The sequence below is a fragment of the Hoplias malabaricus genome, chromosome 3 (genome assembly GCF_029633855.1).
Source record: "Hoplias malabaricus isolate fHopMal1 chromosome 3, fHopMal1.hap1, whole genome shotgun sequence".
NCBI lineage: Eukaryota > Metazoa > Chordata > Actinopteri > Characiformes > Erythrinidae > Hoplias > Hoplias malabaricus.
This window is the reverse complement of record NC_089802.1, coordinates 45,590,878-45,604,712: the sequence shown is the minus strand read 5'-3', so window position 1 is coordinate 45,604,712 and position 13,835 is coordinate 45,590,878.

Here is a 13,835-nt window from a genome sequence, read left to right as displayed (position 1 = left end):
GAAGGGACTATTGTAGTTGAGATCATAGCAAAAAAACACTAATGTAACTTTTCACATGCTGACATCCCAAAGTTTACAATACACTTAATCAACAATGTGTGTGAGATTACAAACTAATTGTCAGCTATGTAAATGCCCTAAGCAACAAATTGGACATTGTGTTATACCCTTTAATGAGGACTACATGCTGAAACCTTAGACGAGTATGAACCCAGAATACTTTACACATAACATTTTACCTTGGATTTGGCCGTAGTGTTTCTGAAACAATGCAGGGCATACCATGATGTCATACATTGATATCGCATGACACAAGACTCTCTAGGATGTTATGTGTTTGTGTGTGTGTGTGCGTGTGTGTGTGTGTGTGTGTGTTTGTGTAGCTCTAATGATATGTTGTCAATAGACTAAATATTAATTACCTCCATGTGTCAATGACAATTGCATCTTTAAATCTGTAAATAATTGGTTAAAGGCTGTAAATGAAATGAAAATGATCTTTCGTAAACATTTATATTACAGTGAACTACAACTATACGTTTACACTGTGCAGAGCTTCTTGTGGAGGTCCCCAGTTTCATTGAATCTCTATGTGAGAAATAAAAATTACAAAATTACAATATATATATATATATACATATATATATATTAACAAATTTCATATGTAACAAATGTTATTATTTACCTGATTAAATCTGAAATTTGACTCTAGCATTATGTTTATAAACAGTGATACTGTGCTACTGCTTAGTATCGGGTTACCTGGCATTAACAATACCTCCCTTCATGTACAATTATTGTATTATTGTATTAAAAATGCATTAATTGATATGTTGTTGTTTTTTTTAAACACCATCTTAAAAATATAAACAAAAATACATCAAATATTTTTTATCTCTGTTCTATTTTCTGGAGAATTGATATTGTATAGAAATCATTAAATACCTGGTTTGACTCTTTTCAACTGTGTGCTTCTTGTTTAATTTTATTTATTAATAACATTGTGTCCTTCTAACAAACAAAATTCTTTAAATATATATTACCTCGCATTTTCCTGCATCTTTAATGATTGGTTGTGTTTATTCTTATCATAAAGATTCTTTTACAAGGAAAACCGCACATACTTTTACAAATAACTTGTTTTCAGGGATTGGCTCTGATGCTTTTGTTAACTCTAATCATCCCCACAAAGCTCATGATAATAATAATTAATATTCATTAATAAACAACATAAAGAGAATGAAAGGTGAGGAATTGCTCAGCAAGAGACACTTGTTTCTCACTTAGCACAAAAAACCACATGAACAAGTCTTTCTGGAAATATAACTTTGAACATACATACTTTTGCACTGTGTGTAAACCATACTGTCAGCCTTAGCCTTGAGGAATGCACATAGCACTGGGGACGAGCTCTGTCTCTGAACTTGTAACTTTACAAGAGATCAAATGTAATATTTTTTACAGTGTAAAAGTCAACTGCATTTTTTAATTCTTTTTTTTTTCTGACAGCAAAACTATGCTATTTCTATACTATATTATTGCTCCCAAGATATTTTCAATGAAACCTACACTGTAAAAACTTTTAACTTAAGTTAGTTACAGGACTGCCATATGGTTTTCTTTTTAATATAATAATAATATAATAATAAGTCACTAAGTGAACAAAGTTATATTCCATTGTTTATTTGGTGGATTTTGTCAGTTTGGATGCCTTCTCTCTGTAATGACTGGAAAATGATTGTAATGTACAGTGTTTATCACACACTGACAACACTGCATTGTACCATGGCTTTTGTGCACCTCTCGCTGTGCTTCTTTCTCACCACTCTTTCTTCTCAGCCCTGTCTTCTCTAGTCTAAACATGAGAGCTCTCTCTCTCTCTCTCTCTCTCTCTCTCTCTCTCTCTCTCTCTCTCTCTCTCTCTTTCTGTGTGTGTGTGTGTATTAAAGCACCTTGTCAAACCCTGCATGTTCCCCACAGAGCAGGCATTAATCAATTACAGCAGCCTTGTGAAGAGAAGAGAGAAAAGAAAAGATACATCAGACCTTACTTCTGCAATATGAAAAGTCAGCCTAAGTCGGTCAAAGGCAAGCCTTAATCCCTCTCTTCTCATCTCATCTCTCCCTCTCGCTGTCTCTTTATCTCCCTCTCTCCTCCTACCCCCCCCCTCTCTCTCTCTCCATCTGTGTGTATGTTACACAACTAAGAGAAATGGACTTACTGGTTAGGTGGTGATTTTCAGCAGCAGCTTGAAGAAGAGACTGAATATTTGAAGATATTAAAGAAGTAGAAAAACAGAGAGACAGACCGAGGGAAAGAGAGTTAGAGAGAGAGAGAGAGAGAGAGAGAGAGAGAGAGAGAGAGAGAGAGAGAGAGAGCGGGAGAGAGGGAGAGGAGAGGAGAAGAGAGGAGTGAAATACAGAGAATATGCCCATTCTACCCATCAGGGACTTTCACTTTCAGCCTCTCTGAATCAGGCAGCTCTTTCTCAGGTTGACAGAGTGGATTGTGAGAAAGTTGAGTGGATGAAAGGCGAATGTAAAACGGCAGAGAGCTCAACGATAACCAAACTGCTGATCTTAGTCATTTCACTGGCTCTGAGTCAAGGCTTTTGTTGGTGGAGGGGGGGAATTCAACTCTACGGCAAAAGTAGAGTGCACTCGTTTTGATTTTTAAATGTCAGAGTTATTACGAGTAAGCAAGCCTCTGCATTTATTATTCATAATGCAAACAGTGTGAGTGTTATTTAGAGGACGTGAGAGAGCAGGTTGAGACTGAGTGCACGTGATGATGATGAAGATGATGGATTTCAAAAGCATTTCAAATCAGTTTTACAAATGCGCCAAAAGTTGAAACAAATTTGAAAAGTATATCTACCTTGATGCTGGTGAGTTGATTTACAAATAATAATAATAATAATAATAATAATAATAACATAAAAAAAAAAATATATATATATATATATATTTTTTTTTTTTTCACAGAAACACTGCATTCAGTTCCTTAAAGTGCCAGTCTGGTCATCGATGAAATGCCTAAACACTAATTTCTCTTCAAAACAAGTGGCTTAGCTCTACTTCTACACTTTCCTCTTCTTACAGTATAAACAGATCTATGAATATGCAATTAGTCCCTGCGTAAATTTGCATTTCCCCTCCACTGTTCACCTGCTGCTTAAAAGCCCCTCCATGCAGCTTGACAGGATTGGTCCCTTAGGTTTGTGATGTGCATGTGCCACTGAAAAATATTTTTAATTCATCTGAGCAGTAAGCCACTGTGACCTTGAAGGAACTACATTAGTTTGAAGGTATGAAGTACTTTTTTAAGTTTCTGCAAATCTGAATTTATTAACTAATTTCAAGCTTTTGATATTATTTGTGATCATTGTTGTTTTTAAATCAAGTCCCACTCCGGGTGACTGTCTGAGTTTGGTGTGTTCTCCCTGTGTCTGCGTGGGTTTCCTCCGGGTGCTCCGGTTTCCTCCCACAGTCCAATAACACACGTTGGTAGGTGGATTGGTGACTCAAAAGTATCCGTGTGAGTGACTGTGTGTGTATGTGTTGCCCTGTGAAGGACTGTCGCCCCCTCCAGGGTGTGTTCCCGCCTTGCGCCCAATGATTCCAGGTAGGCTCTGGACCCACCGCGACCCTGAACTGGATAAGGGTTACAGATAATGAATGAAAAAGTATCCATAGGTGTGAGTGAATGGTGTGAGGTGTGAGTGTGTGTTGCCCTGCGAAGGATTGGTGCCCCCTTCAGGGTGTGTTCCTGCCTTGCGCTCAGTGCTCAGAGGTATGCTCTGACCACGACCCTGAACTGAATAAGCGCTTACAGACAATGAATGAATGAATAAACATTGCTTTATGTTGGGCAGTCAGCTTGGGTATGCTCATATGTGCCTGTGGATGCTAAGAAATTAATCTAGAAAGTGAAGTCATTTCATTTGATTGTTTGAGACTCAAAATCTATAAAATTTTGTATAGCAACAATACATTTTTCAAATGGTGAGTTCTAGACTTTTATTTTAGAAATTTCACAGGTTCGGTGTGTTTTTGCTTTTTGGGAGCCACAAAAGTAAAAATAAATAAATAAATAAATAATGTATTAAAAATGTAAAACACTTAGTTAACCTCTAAGTAAATATAAACCTTCATGTTTACAGACACAAACTTAAGAATTGGAAGCAAAATCATTTAAGTAATAAGTAATATATGTTTTAATAATTTAATAAACAACATTAAATTATGTTGAGCTCGAGAACCAGAGTGGATTAATCTACTTATGAGAGTGTTGAAAATGATGGTTTATTTGTTTACATTTAATTATAATATAGCACAAAAACAGCTAAAATGAACACTGACTTTGTCTTTCTCATTATGAGCAATAATCTTATTCTGACTATGTTTAGGATGGTCTCACTGCTGATGTTGTCTGGATCTGTAGTGTAGTGTGATACAGAAAACTCTTGCTTTGGAAGGGCTTGCTGATTTTCCCACAGCATTTATGTTATTATTTGGACTTCTTTATGCACTCAACATTGATCAAACTAAAGCATTTCAAATATTTAAACAAATGTTTTGCAGTCTTTCATTGTACTGTTAATAAATATTTAAATATATCTGTGTCTTTATTTCAGCGTTTTAGATTAATGCAACTTTCAGTTTATTTGTTTACTGCTGTTGCTAACAAACACTTTTGAGGTTGGCAGTCTGACTTAAAATGATTTAGTAACTAATTTCAGAGCAACATGAAGTTAAGAGTCAGCTTTCCTTGATAAATCAAGTTCGGCCTACTTAAAATATCAGGTTACGATCACCTATTGAAAGAAAATTTGTTGTGGTGACAGCAATATAAGTTTAACTAACCTTGAAAAAACTCTTATGCCAATAAGTTACTTAATTATAATTTTTTTAAGTTAATTATTTTACAAAGCAAACCAAAGCTGATAATACAGCAGCATTAAAGTAGAATTAGATGCATATAAAAATGTGAGAACAGAAATTATGCTTTGTATTGCACCAATTACAGCTAAAATTATGAAGTGCCCCTAGTTGCAGGGAATATTATAAAAAAAAGGTGTGGGCAACACAGGTGCACTTTATTAATAGCATTTTGAATGCAGAGTTACCATGATGAGATCCTGAAGCCTATTATTGTGCCATTCAAGAGGAGTGGACCAACATACAACAGGCCACAATCAACAACCGAACCAACTTTATGTGAAGGAGATGTGTTGCCCTGCGTGAGGCAAATGATGGTCACACCAGATACAGACTGGTTTTCTGAACTCTCCCAACCCCCACCCCCTCAGGGATCCCCCAGTACAGTAAAAGTAAACTGCACATTTTAGAGTGGCCTTTTATTGTGGCCAGTCTAAGGCACACCTGTGCGATAATCATGGTGTCTAATCCATGTCTTGATATGCCACACCTGTGAGGTGGATGGATTATCTCGGCAAAGAAAGTGCTCACTAACACAGATTTAGGCAATGTGTACATTGAAAAAGTCTTATACCAGCTTGTAAAAAATGGGAGCAAATACGTTTATATTTTTGTTCATATACAACAGGGTTTTCATCGCGTAACTGTGCAAAGAACAAGGCTTGAAGAACCCTTGAAAGAACACTTTCTTACAGTGTACAGTACAGAAACAAACGTGCTGCCAATGGTATACGTTGTAATAATCACACACAGATGTGCTAAGATACTGTATGCAGTAATTATTTGTTAAAGAGATGTGTCCTCATAGTTAAGAGTATCGAGCGGTCTGTTTCTGTACAACAGAGACATGTAAATGTGAACATTCTCTGTATTACATTAAACGCTGTGACACAGCTCTCATTACTGAGTGGAACAACAAAATGTACAGAATGTAGGCGTTTGAAAGCTGCATCAGTAAGCTATTTTTTTTTTTTGGCCTGAAACAGGGCTTCGTTTTCTCATTGGTAGAAGCCAGTAGGCAGAAACGAGGAAGATGAGATCAGAAAGGAATCGACCCTCACAATAAACTCAAAGCTGTGCTCCACTTGGCTGAAAGAAGCCCACCAGCTATTTCACCCAATCAAGTTCACCACAGACATCTAGCAATCTCAGCAGCACAAAGTAGCACAGTTCCTGAAGGCAGCAGCAGAGTCCAGGCTGTTTACCTTTCCTCACGTAGGAATATTTTATAGAGCCAGGTCAGTTGCCGACACCAACCACACATGTTTAGCAGAAATGGGAAGGGTTCTGCTGAGGTGGAAGACTGGTGTTAACAAGGTGCTTTCCGGCCCACGATAAAAACCTACTCATTCCCAGAGTCTCAGTCCAGTCTCGTACCATGTGTGAATCTGCTAGAGGCTCTGGATTCTGAGATAAGTCAAAAACTTTTCAGAGCAGGAGTATGTTTCATCACACTCACATCAAAACCTCCAAATCTCCAAACCTCCTCTCTCTGAACAGACCATTATATAGACACAGGGGGAGAAAACATAGCCTCCTTATGAATCCTGGATTCAATATAGTGCAATATACTTTATAATGTCTGACAAAAAGCCCTTATAATTCCTAACAAATAATGATAATTACATGTCTAACACGTCATCAAACCAAAGTGTGTAATGCATTTTAATGTGTAAATAATAAACAATACCAGCATTATTTCAAACTCATTATTTCAAGGTTCAAATGCATTAAAATATTTGAAAAATTTTAAAATGGAGTTTGTGATCACAATTGAATATCACAGAATAATATTATTTTTTAAAAAGATACTCTAAACTATTTGTGGTATTATTCATGAGATGGCATATTAATATTTTTGTGGTAAATTATTTTGAAATTACTATATTTACCAATGGTTACAAAATCTGTCGCATCAAGGTGGAGGCCTAAGAATGCTTTGTTCTGTACATAAAACGACACCGTAAAAAAACTGCTGTAATGTTTGAGGTTTTTGATGTTGAGGTTGAGGTTTTAATCTGATGCTGACAATTCTGTCTTCTCCAATTTCACTTCACACTATGCATCATAACAAGCTCAAACTTCTTACTGGCAGTTTTATATGCACTGTGTGCACATGAGCCCAATTCATCAACTGACCCCGTGTAGTTTCCAGAAAGCTGAGGTGTGAAGATTACATTCAGTATTTGTGAAGGTTTTGACCATTTTCCGATGATCTGTGTGCTACGCTGCTTCTGGGAAATGCTGGGGAAATCCATCAAATCAATGTGGTAAAGATTCAACCAAGGGTTAAATAAGCATCAATATAAAACTCAGCTGTGTCATATACTCTCTGCCAGTACATTTAACAACATTTCATTCAAAGTTATTTTGGACAATATTTGTTGATCTGTGTGTCAAACAGTTTTGATCCAAATACAAACAGAAGCAGGATTTTTTAAATATTTGTAAAAAAAAATTCAAATGATGAGTGGTTTGCTTTTGACAATGAGGAAACGTGCTAATAACAATAGTATCAGACTGTCGGTTATCTTCTGTAATTACTCAGAGGAAGAAGAAAACAAGGAGGTTTAATCAACAGTTGGATACCTTTTGTGATAACAGCTAACATATAGGCCAGAATGTTTTTCTTTTTTTGTTTTTGCTCTTGTTTTGTTTTTTGTTTTTTTGAGATACATAGTTAATTTTTGAATGTTTAAACTAATTACAATAATATTCCATATAGATTTACTCATTTTGAGCTAAAAGTATATTTTAAGTTTCTACATACAATGTTACACAGCAAATCAGCACTATTAGTGTAATAATTAAACACTCAATGTTAACACTAATAGTGTTGATTTAACAATGGAGAATTTGCTGTGTGTCCTAAACATTCATTTAAATCACTTGAATAATTCTATGGACATGAAAACTATGAATATTTTTTTAAAGGATCATAGTGTAAAGCAATAACAGTAAATTCTGACTGACATCCCTAAAATTCAGCATCTATTCCGTGTGTTGGTTCTCAAATTCACTTTATTTGAAAGCTACCTTAATCGGGGCTCAATAGGGGCTTAGCATTGAATAACACACTTAAAAAGCAATTATAAGAGCATTTATAAGAGCTGTATGTGATACAAGTTGATTTAAGTTGTTTTATGAAGTAAATGAACTTATATTGACAGAAGGATTCAATGTACTTTTTTACATGTAGAGCAGTGTTTGTAACAGTATTATAAATATAACATAACATTTTTACATTATATATATATATATATATATATATATATATATATATATATATATATATATATATATATATATATATATGCACACTTACATTCATGTTTGGCTCCACCCACTCATGATGAGGTTATAGGGACTGTTTCAGCCTGCATTGCTATTTGAAATAAAAGCAATAAAGAGCAGCTTACTAGAACAGAGGTCATTTACACGTCAATTTGGAAAGTAGACTGTTTTATGAAAATGAATTAAAATGATCCTTGATCTTAGTTATACACTGCTCTTTGTCGACGATGAGTTCTCCTTTTCAGTCTTGGTTCCTCTCAACGTTTCCTTCTCTTGCACTTGGGGAGTTTTTTATTGCCAGCGTTTCTGCTGTGACTGTCACTTCAAGCTAGGACCCAGAATTCCGTAAAGCTGCAAAAAAATAAAGCTTCAAAGAAAAATTTAAATACAGTAAAAATAGATAATATGGGCCCCTTAAAATCTATCCTCCTTGTGCAGTGATCATCCAGATATTTGTTATTTATTTATTATTGGAACTTGAGAATCATTTGTATGAGATTAAGTTGAAATCAAAGCTCCTGGTTTTAGCAGACATCTTAAACAGCATGAACGCCTTGAGAAGCTTTTCGATATTGATTTTGATTATGTATTTTGTACAAAAGGGTCTGAATCAGTCAAGGGTGAAACTGTTGTATAAACCATGGCCTTCTGGCTATTGAACCAGAGAGGTATTAGTAGAGTTGGATTGTGAGAGGTGTGTAAGCTAGATCTTTGATTCCAGGTGGGGAAATAAATATCTGATGAATAATAATCCTTCTAAACCTCCTTTACCTTCTGTTTTCGGGTTGAGGGGGCTTCTGCAGTTCTCTACTGGACCTACTGGAAACAATCTGCTGACAGAGAGCATTTTTATGTTTTGGCCTTGGGAGAATTCTTTCCAGTTCCATGCAATATATACCACCAATCAAAAGTTTGTGCACACAGGCTTGAAGGCAGTGTTTTTATGATGATCCTATGCTGATTCCTGATATATCGCCGGTCCCACTGCTGGGGGTCTTTGCTTTTATTTTTGTTCTTTTCAGGTATATGAGAAACTATACCTAAATGAAAAAATTATTAATGGAAGCAGGGAGCCAGCCCCTATCCCTCGGTGTGATCTAAGCTCATACAGGTGTCTGTTGGGTAATGGAGACTTACTGAAGGTTGTAGTGTACCGTACATGAAACAACTGCTGCAATGTCTTAGGTGCTTGGTCTTGAGGTTTTGATCCGATGTTATACTTCTCCAAGCGTGTTGAGCTGTTTAGTGTTTCTGGGCACAGGGATGCACTGTGATGGTTTGGTGCACTGGTGTAACTATACCATAATAAGCATAGTGTTAAATCACACATACTTGTGTTCTCTCCTGGAATCTGGCATTAACTAATATGAGAATTATACTGTTGCAAGAAATTCATATCCACAGAACATCTGAACCATTTTGAGTTATCTTTCGTTCGTTAACACCTTTGTCATTCGAAAAGACTTGGATGAGTCAAGATACAATTTTCTGGTGTTTGTCATGGAGAGATTCCACCTAATCTACATATTTCAGTTGATGTCAGAAACAAGTAAAGGCTGGTTTTATGTAAACGCTTTAGGTGCCATCCATACATAATAATTACATACTGTGCACAGCTAAAGGCTTGTAGACACCTACTCATCCACTATTTCTTTTGAAATCAAGCTTTGCAGTAGGGAGCTTGTTCAGTTCTGACAAGAATATAGACGAGGTATTAGAACATTGCTGTGAGGATTTGAAGGCACTCTGACATTATGGTATTAATGCGGTCAGGTACTGGTTTTGGAGCATTAGCTTTGGATTAAAAATGCCACTCCCATATGTACTGTCCACAGCTAGCTCCGTACTGGGGGCTCTATAGCCATCTAGCTCAGGCTAGGCACAAGCATGGTGACCATAGGCCTGTGTGTGGCTGTTTCAGACTTCCTGTTGTACTTATCAGGGAGCTTCTATTGAGATGTTGTGTGAAAATAAACATCTGTATCCACAATGGGTGGATATTCATAATCAATTGAAGCCTTATAGTAAGGGGTGTTCCAATGTGTGCAGGCTATACTACTTTAGTATAAACCTCTGCTTGGTAAAGTATGTTCATTAATGTGGGGTCAAACAGAAAAAGTAAAAGATCAAAGAAGAGTTTAATCACGTTAAAGCGAGTAGGAGGTGTAATTACTCATGATGGCTGCTTGCTGCCCTTGTGACCCATGTGATCTCCTGTTGCTCTGAAGGATGGAATCATTGAACATTAGCTATATATTAAATAAATAATAAAATTAAAAAACAAGGGTTGTAATAAAAATGAAATTAAATGAAATGTGCAATTACTGGTCATTTAACCCACCCTTGGCAGTAAACACACACGCACACACTAGGGCACTAGGGGCAGTGAAAACACACCCAAAGCAGTGGACAGCCATCCCCAGCGCCTGGGGTTGCAGTTGGAGGTTAGGCAGCTCAAGGGCACTTCAGCTATGGATTGAGGGCGGAGGACTGTGCTATTCCTTTCGCTCCCACCGCCCCCAATATTTCTTCTAGTTGTGGGGATCAAACCAGCGAGATGACATGAATCTTCACATATGTTTCAATCTTCTTACCAAGCAACGTTTTTTCGCTCTGCAATAACACTGCAGAGGACTTAAGACTTCAGCTTTTCTTCAGCGATTTCCATAGATTCAAGCAGTGTTTGGGCATTAAAGTGTGAAGCAGGTGAATGGAAAAAAAGCAGCTGAGAATTCTGAAAGAAAGGAATAGCTTGACAAAAAATCAAATGTACACGACTTTCCACTCACCCCAGATGCAGTCGATCAGCCTAGACAGGTTTGGAAAAGTTACTGTCTTGAGTGTAGAACTAGATTTGTAAAGCTTTGTTGCTAACTAACACTGGCAGTTTACTGTCATCCAAAACGCCTTCATAAATTAGTGCTTATGTATTTGTATAAACATGTTTTTAAAAGTAAAGTCTTAGCTAAACTACATTATTGTCTGCATGAGGCTAGGTATAATTATGCCTTTCATAAGAGGCTGCAGTTCAGGGGAGCATTGTCGCCTTTTGTGGATTGATATAAATTGTGTAAAAAGGTGATTCCAGGTGATCCACGATTTTTGTAGTTGTTTTTTAGTTCCCATTCTATTCTGTCTTAGTTAAGGGCTTGGATGCACTTTGAGTGAGCTGAGGGATGTTTCTGGGCATGTATTGACAAAGGCTATTTGTGTGACTTTTGACTTCCAGGGTTTGTTCATTTAAAAAGTCATTGAAGTGACAAGTATTTTAACAAAATGTGCTCTCAGTGGGGAATTTTGTGAAACGTCTCTAGTGAACTCTCCTAGATTTATGTTGTTGCACAGGTGAGTCGTTTTATGCAGCATCTTGCTCCTGGAGGAAATTTGTTTCATTTCACAGTATACTGTACACACTGTATATGGTTCAAATGATGACACATATTGATAATATGCAATGTCAGTCGTCCCTGTGATGGCAATCTGCTTTGGAAGGCTGATTTTAGAGCTGCTAAATCTAGGACCATGTGAATGTAACCACAATCTATTAAATTATACTGAACCCATATCTGCCTCTACATCACTAAAACATCTTTATGCACAGACAAATCTAGAAGGACGCATATAAACAAATAATGACGGGTGGGTGCCAACGTAAACAACCAACTTAAAGGTGGACTTATCAAAAACTATTAAATCAGAATTTACCACCTGTGGAGAAATCACAGCAAGGATGCCACATTATGTTGAGCCACACAAGCAGATTGAATGGCCATGATTGGTGGGTGAATCTGCCGTGTGGGTGGGCTCGCTATGCACAAATCCCATGACCGAGGTATACACTGTATATGTTAGGATAAGTACAGGGGAGTGTGTAAATTTTCCGGAACATGTCTTTATCCCTTCCTTATTTCTTCAGAATTCCTGGCAGACGGAAAAACACATCTGATACTGAAATGAAAGGAGGGATTCGTTGGAATGTGGAATGATGTGAAGGCACAATATAACGCATTCGTATTGGTTTTTTTCCCTGAATTTATTTTTCCTTTTTCTCTACTTTGGGCAAAAGCAGTACTCCATGTAAATCCAGTTCACCCAGGTCAATCATAAACAATTGTGAAACACATCTAAGAAGGATGAGTTATAATGAGTGTAGTGTGGAGAGCGGATGCTTTAGTTCAGCGAGGCGACTCGTGACGAAGGCTCAAGTTGACAGGCTCAGTTCGGATAAACCAGGAGTTCACTGATGCCCTCATCATTCTGACGTTAAATAACACTTGCGTAACCTCTTCTTATTTATCTGCTGTTGCTTGTGATGGACAAACATGGCGAAGGGTACACACTCATGGTCCGAGCTAATACACTCGCAGGGGAACACGCGCTGAATCTGTGATATATTTAACAAGCACTAATGTGGAGAACTGTGAAGTAAACTGAGAGAGAGAGAGAGAGAGAGAGAGAGAGAGAGAGAGAGAGAGAGAGAGAGAGAATAACTGAATTCATTTAAAATGTGAAAACAAAAAAAACGTGGGGGGTAGAGGAGAGAGGGGAATAGAGAAAGGGAGAGAGAAACAGACAAGGAGATAAAAACAATAGAGTGAATGAAAGAGAAAGAAGGAGATTTGAAGAGATAAACAGAAAGAGGAAAGAATGAGAAGAGAGAGCGAGAGAGAGAGAGAGAGAGAGAGAGAGAAACTGATATAGAGCAAATAGAGAGGGTGGGGTGACAGATAAAAGCATAGGGAAATGTAAGTAAAACTAGAGTGTAAAGTGAGAGAGAGAGGAGGGGGTGAGAGATAAAGAAAGAAGCACAGAGAAACATAAGTAAAACTAAAGTGTAAAGTGAGAGAAGAGAGAGAAAGAGAGAGAGAGAGAGAAAGAGAGAGAGAGAGAATAACTGAATTCATTTTAAATGTGAAAACAGAAAAAAAACGTGGGGGAGTAGAGGAAGGGAGAGAGAGAAACAGACAAGGAGGAAAAACAATAGAGTGAATGAAAGATAAAGTAGGAGATTTGAAGAGATAAACAGAAGCAAGACAGAATGAGAAGAGAGAGAGAGAGAGAAACTGATATAGAGCAAATAGAGAGAGGGGGGATGAGACATAAAAGCATAGAGAAATGTAAGTAAAACTAGAGTGTAGAGAGAGAGAGAGAGAGAGAGAGAGAGAGAGAGAAAGAAAGAGAGAATTTGTGAGAACAACTGCATTCAACAACAAAAAAAAGTTTAATTCTTGGGGAAAGTTGGAGTGTCCTTTAATGTGGTCCGTTTCCTTTCATTGACACTATAAAAGCAGGCGCTTCATTTGTTCTTTTAATTGGCTAAGTGCTGGGGTGATTACAGCCGACTAAATCCGGGCTGTAATTGGTTTCTGTTGGTTTGTGCATAGCAGCCAATCAATTGTGGTAAATAAAAGTCATATTTTGTGTTGGGTTGCCAGATTTGATTCTTTTTTTTTGTTGTTGTTGTTTAACACAGGGGGATGCAGAGATGGGCGGCAACATACATTCCAATCCCATGATGCCATAGCAACCCACAGCTTGTTAAATGCGTTAACGCGCACAAACATGCAACATCTAAAACATGCAGGCACATACATGCATTAT